Below are 7,258 nucleotides of genomic sequence, written 5' to 3'. Positions count from 1 at the left end.
TTTTAAAGGAAATTGCTACATTTCGTCACTTGTTCTAGTGGCTTGCCCAGTCTGATATTTATGACTCTCGCAGTTTTCATACAAATGGCAGTCCTAGGAGTATGGCCTTGCAGGCTCTTCTCTCAGCCCTTCCTGTTACTCCACCTGCTCTGCCCTCAATGGCCTTTGCATTACTCACAGTAATAAAAACGATCGCAAAAACCTAGAAAAGATTCATCAGTAACCTGTTGGCTCTCAGTTTTTCTGACCGTTTTGCCCTACTCACTGTCTTTCACAGTCTTTCTGCTGAAAACAAATCGGCCTAATTGCAAGGAAGGAAGTAAAATGTTGGGTTCTGTGCTCCCAGCAGAGAGAGGAGCATGCTAGCAAAGCATGAGGAAGAGAGAGGATAGTTCACAACACTGTTTTGTATACTTGAATGTTGTTATGAGAGTAAATTTTAACTGTTCTCAACATAGCAAAACAACAAAAGGGTAATTTGTGAGGTGAAGGATGTATTAACTAACGGGGTAAATGTTTTGGAATATATACATGCATCCTATCATCCCACTGTATACCTTAAACTTACGCAGTGGTTACATGTCATTATGTGTTAATACATATGGGGAAAAAATAGAGAGGGATGAAGGTGATTCATTTCCACCTCCGTTTTGCCCTCCAGTAAAGATGCCCAAGATGCGTTACATAGGTTTTCTCCTGACAGCCTGCTCACCCCATAGACTGGGAAGAATTGAGTTCAGTGTAAATAAATGATAATGAGTCCATTGAAGCATTATACAGAATGGTCCCCTAGCAGCAAGAAAGAGAGAGTGTACCTCCCAAAGTGCCTAAGTTACAATCGGGGTGGGACTTCACTCTGGGAAAAGTGGGCTCCACAACCCTAAACCTTGGTAAAAGATGTCAGTGGAATGGGAAGTTAGGAAAAGGAGGGTAATTATTATTTTTTTAAATCATGCATGAGTAGTTCACTGTGGTGGGTGTAAACTCAGTCATTTCTTGCAGGCCAGAGGATGAAAAAGGCAGAGGATGAAAAAAGAGAGACCCCAAAAGAAAAAAGGCACAGAGGAGGAGCCATGAAAAGAAGAAAAAGCAAGTGACATATATAGTATTTTTTATTTGCCCTGACTGCATTTGAAATTTCTGAGTTGCAAAAAAGTGAATCCCCATGTCTCGAAGCCCCTCCAGGTAGTTGGAAACAGTCACTGTCTGCCTCCCAGAGGAAGCCAGTCCTTGTCTTTTATCAACTACAGTAAACTGTTTCAGAACACATTTGTTACAGGCATCAGGATTCTCTCCCTGACTGCATGTAAAGGATCTATGTCTCTCTCCCTTTTGCAAAGGTACAATAAAAGACCATGTTATTTAAAAATTCACCTTTTGTGTACCTAATAAACTTCATTTTTTCATCTCCTAAACTTGATGGTCTAGATCCATGTAAGATTCCTAAAAACTCGAAGCTCTTTGAGGGCAATAATAGTTTTTAGTAGTAACCGTAGTCATTATCATTGCCTCAGAACATTTTTTGCTTGTTAATAGATATGACATTTTACAACATGGTAAGCCAAAAAATAAATTAAATATTGCTCAATAAGACATTAAATAAACATTCAATTTTTTTTCACATATATAAACTTCCATAGCTATTCTAAAATGTTTAAATATACAGATAATTTAAAAAAGAAGAAATTTTCCACATAATTTCACCTACCAGGCATAACAATTCTTAAACTTTAGAGATCTATACATTATTATTATATATAATTAATTTTATTAAAATGAATAATCATCTGGATGCCATTTTGTCACTTTTTTTTCATTTCACAATATAGGTTTTCATGACTCTCTTTAAACTTGATTAGTTACTAGGTAAACTTCTAAATATTACTTTTAATAAATGCACATATTCCATTGTTAGGGGACATCTAAAATTATTTACCCAGTTTGTCCAATTTATGATTAGACATTTCTGTTTCTTCTAATTATTTGTATTCAAAACAATGCTAAAATGAATATTCACACAGGTAAATCTTAATTATAATTAAATCATAATTAATTTTTAATTATGTTAAATAGAATTATAAAATCAAAAGTCAACTTTTTTTTGAGATTTTTGTTTTGAAATTTAATTTTAGCTGTGCTTATAGATGAGTTTTTCCCTTGTGTTGCAAAGGTTAACTAAAATGTGCTACAGTTGGCTTTCTTCAATTGAAATTTCCAGCCCTTTTATTTGATGTGGAGAGGTGATGCCTCCTTTGAAAGTACTGGGCAAAGCATTTATAAACTATTTGGAAATTTACTAAAAGAGGAAGGTCTATTTTAAAAAGCACCCATTATTTGCAAATTGGCTACTCTTGGAGCTTGGTGTGGTTTAACTCTTGTTTGTTTGGTGCTTCTAATTGATCCACTTAACTCCTGGCACCCGGCTCTGTTTTTTCCTGTCCTTTTCTGCAGGACTTCAGGGTGGTTGTGCGCATTGATTCCTGGGAGTCGCCATCCATGTATCCAAATGGACATTTTGTGCGTGTTTTAGGAAGAATTGGATATCTGGAAGGAGAAATTGCCACCATCCTAGTAGAAAACAGTATTTCGGTTGCCCCTTTCTCAGAAGCTCAGGTCAGATTTCCATGAGAACGTTGGTCTGTATCAACATCTTCAATTGTCTGTGTCCCCGATGTGTTCATTAGCAAGTCATTTTCTCGGGACTATCACTCAGTAGCTTTGCCTGCCTTCTTTCCAAGGCCAGTTGTTTATTTCTCTCAATTCTTTGTTGCTGCTCTTCGGTTAGGCTTTTAGTTGACTCAGAAGCAAACTTCACATTTTCAGATGAGTTTGTCGGAAAGGGATCTAATTCAGTAGCAGTTACATCATGGCCATTATCTTCCCTTACTTCATCATTATTGCTAATAAAATCTTCATCTAAAATAGGGAGATCAAGTCAAATTCATTTTAAACAGGTCTGAACTTCCTTTTTATTTCCCAGGTATTCAACTCTGTCAATAAAATCTTCAAATTGCAGTTTAGGGAATAGTCTATGGGCCCAGTGCTCCATGTGTCTGATTAGCGTCTTCAAGTCTTCCACCTCATGACCTTTACCTTTGAATTTTGCCTTATCAAACACATGCTTTAATGCTGGAAGCCCTCTCTCTGAAATTAATCTCTGAGCATCCAACATGGGTATATTCCTTTTCATTGTTCTCTTTGGAGGTACAGGAATAGGTGGTCCTCTTCCTGACTCATCATCGGGTTCAGCTGCGGCACCATCTTCTCTCTCTAGAGAAGCAGAAGGTGGGAAAGGAGGAAGGGTTTCATCTTCTACATGCTCATAATGTGGTAGGTCAATCAAGCCATGCTCCTGTGGTTCCCGCATCTTTTCTTCTCAACTGATGAGTTTCTTCTATCATAAAATGATTTGCATTTTCAGGGAGTTTCCAACTATGTCCAAATAGGTGTGATATATGCAGGGGACAGGCACCTCAACAGCAACTTCAACCAGAGCAGCTTGTAACAAAAATCTGTTTACATATTGACGTTCTAGGTAAGGTTTCCTCACGCAGAAAGCAGCAGCCCAGCACGGTGCCTGGCGGGGGCAAAAGATTCAACTTTTAAAGTTGACTGTTTTATATTACCAATTTAATATCCTGAAAGTATCTATGAATTTACTTTTCTGCTAGGAGTAAGCATACATATATCTTCAAGTTAAGTCAAATAGCCAATCTTACCCAAGAAAAGAAATTGGATTTTGCTGACCCTGATACAAATCTGTGATAGATGGTTACAATCCCAGCAATATGATCAGACAGATTCTTTAATAGTTAGGTTGCAATAATGATGAAGATAGACTTAACATGTTTTGCTAATCAAAAATTTTTCTATAAATATAATTTGGTCCTGGAGCTGAGCATTGCTAAAATCACAAACAATAAGCATAAGAAAGAAGATTGGGTCATTTTATGATCAACTTTCACAGGCATAGAATAGAGATGTCTTATGTACAATGTGGTATAAGGAGCAGACCAAGAACTAAAAACCAAACTTTAAATGCTTTATTCACCCATTCATTGATTCTTTCTTTCCACATTTATTGACAGTCCTTGATTTCATCATACTGTACTATGTCCATGAGCGCTCAAAACCAAGAGAAACTTAAAAATCTAGTTATTATAATAGAGCATATATTTTCCAGAAATCTCTTTAAAAATTCAGAAACTTCTAATGGTTGTCCAGAATAATAACTGATCATTTTATAAAACCAAATTAGCAAAGCACATAAGCGATTAACCAACTGATTTCTCAAGCACCTCTTATATACAAGGCACAACAAATACTAAGAGATGGTCTGTGCTCTTAATAGCTTCAAATCTAATGTAAATAATTTGACAATAAACAAACATAAAAATGTAAATAGTAATTTATGGTACAGGAAGAAAGGACTTCAGAGAGAGATGCACGTGAGAGAAAGGTATGATTTTGCTCTTGGTGGCAGTGGTCAGAGCAGAACATGGGCTATACGGGTGTATAGGTAGGAAATCAGCCTGAGCAAAGCCTCAGAAACCAGAATGCTTGAGGCATATTGCAAGGAGTGGGGAGATGAGAACCTAGGATGACCTTGCTGGAGTGGAGAATTCATTGTGAAGGAAAGAGGATGAAATTGCTGGAAAAGGAGCTGAAACTGGATTGTTGTTGCACATGATGAAAGCAAAGCTGAGGATGTAGGACTCCTTCCTAAGGCAAGAGGTGACCAGGAAAGATTTTTAGAGGAAGGAGGTGCAGGTGAGGACAGGATTTTATGAAGATGAATCTACTGAGAGCAAGTTGAGATGATAGCAGGGAAGGAGAGACTAATGTCAAGAGGCCAATTTGGAGAGTGTTGTAATAATCTGGGTATGATGTAATTAGGTACTGAGGACCAGGTGGATACAACAAGATGCAAAAAGGGGTGAAGTTCAAATATCTCAACAGCTGAGTTTTAGGGTGATAATGAGGCCTTTGTCCTTCAGTCCTCCTTTCTGCATATAGGCATTTGAAAAATACAAAGGGGAGGTAGTAGATTGTCTCTCTGTGGTTCTGTCAGTGTTTCCTTTCCTTTTGTCCTCTAACTTGGGGACAATACTTATATTAGATGACTCTAAAACCAAATGTGGATTCTAGTAACCCTTGTTGGGGATATTTTAATATTAATTATTAAAAGCCTTAAATATTAAAAAGAGGCAATTGTCCTTTATGAATGCATGCATTACATGTAAATCAATATACTATTGTGCATTTTAATATTATCACATATTTTACATCTAATTTTGAATGAAATAAAACTCATTAAATATCCCATACTTGAAAATGTTATAATAATTTACAAAAAAGAAAAACTTTTAAACTTTCCTAAATGGCTCAGAAGCATTTACAGCTTAAGAAAGACTACACCATGCTGAAAATCACAAATTGTCTGCTGTCTGTTTTTAATGAGAATTTAAGAATGTTTATTAAAAAAAATAAATTTTCCATTTCAGGTCATTTGGCTTCATCTGCTATTAAATCCTACATATACCCAGGAGTTACACTGATGTACTTAATACTGTTTCTGTGTTGAGATTACCTAATGAGGCAATTAGTGGAACTCCTCAGATAGCTGGACCAAACACTTTTCGGCAGACAGGAGAGGTCCACTCAAGCAACAATGCAAAGTGCTTATACTCTCTGCCCACTTCTATTTGACAGTATTCCTTAGACAAGGTGAGTGGTGATTTTGGAAGGCAGATAAAACCATGCACTTTGTCCAGATGGATAAAGGAGGAGCTTGAGTTCAACATTTATGAAAACCACGTAAAAGGCAGAATGTTGAAGAATAGAACTTTCTTCTTTCCATCTGAATTACTAATTTCTTACCTTTGCTCTCATTCAAGGCTTCCCAAAATTCAGTTTAAGAAACCAATTCTTTTTGTTGTTATCTATTTAACTTACTTTCTTTAAATATAAAGTATCAACTGTCTTTAAATTGACTCAAAATTTTTAGTAAAATTAATATTAAAGGAAACTGTTTAACACAAATGGACAGCAGAACCAATGGAAAAAATTTGAAGATAATGATAAAAAGAAATACTATGGCAATAAAACTACGTTAATAAGTGCTGTTGCCTCAATCCTATTCTCTGGTACAGCCTGGAGCCTACAGTATTTTCCTTTTGTTCTGGGGAAAATTGGCAAAGGCTGGAGAGGTCTTAAAGTCATTCCAACATCAGTTAGAGACTTCCTTCTTGACTTCATCATAGTGATTGAAAGTGGAATTGAGACTGAAATAACTTCCACCCAGTGTGATGATTGATTGATTGATTGATTGATTTTTATTGAACAAATAAATACATAGTATTCACCAAGTACCAGAATTGTTCTAAGTAACTTACAATCACTAACTTCTCAAATTTTCATGATGACCTTGTGAGGGAACACTATTGTTATACCCATTTGACAGAAAAATGAGTCACAAAGAGGTTAAGTAATTGGCGCAAGGTCAGGTAGTAAAATGCAACAGAGGCAGGATTCAACCTACGCATTTTCACTGAAGCTGTCTCAACACCACTCCACCCTGCCTGTGTGAGAGGAGGAGTCACTGCTTTGTGGAACTATGTTTACATGATACCTGAGGGCATAGCCTGTGCCATCTGAACCATCAGCCCACACTGCAGTATCTGCCCCATGCCATGAGGTACATTGATCTACCAGCTGTCCTCAGTTCCGTCCTCTCAGTGCATCTTCCTTTATGGTCCAGCTTTCCCCGCTGAACCCCTGAACCACTTTCTCTCTGTTAATCTCTTTGGATTGTTAGCACTGATGAACCTGACTGGGTAGTAGAAGTTTTAGTATTAACATATTGACAATAAATAATACTAATAAATTAAATTAATATATTAGTATATTAGTGAATAGTATTAATATATTGTTCTCCACTGGTAAATTTAAGTCTTTTCATGTCTCTCTTAATCAATCATTAAACCTAATAGGTGCTTTATAAATTATTTAATGATAATCAGTGATCTCATATATAGACCAGTGTTTCTAGAGAAGTAATGAGATATAAGAAAAAAAACATACACAGTGAGAATAAATTAACACACACATAAAAATGTAGTTTCCAGAAAGGATGAAGGTAAAGACAGAGGACCATGCAGTACATGCAATGAAATGTTGCCTCCCAAATATTTTGTACATGACTCAGTAACAAGATAGAGGAGTAAACCAGCTATTATTTAGAACTAACTACATTGGC

The 7,258-nt window shown here is 36.3% G+C and overlaps 1 pseudogene; it reads right to left on the bottom strand.

Moving 5' to 3' along the window:
• Window positions 1-2,530: 2,530 nt before the first annotated feature.
• Window positions 2,531-3,580, bottom strand: LOC150002733 (TIMELESS-interacting protein pseudogene; annotated as a pseudogene).
• Between the last annotated feature and the right edge of the window lie 3,678 nt (window positions 3,581-7,258).

Source organism: Furipterus horrens, unplaced genomic scaffold (genome assembly GCF_987537825.1).
Source record: "Furipterus horrens unplaced genomic scaffold, mFurHor1.1.pri manual_scaffold_8, whole genome shotgun sequence".
In the NCBI taxonomy this organism is placed as follows: Eukaryota; Metazoa; Chordata; class Mammalia; order Chiroptera; family Furipteridae; genus Furipterus; species Furipterus horrens.
This window is presented reverse-complemented; position numbering and strand designations above follow the sequence as displayed.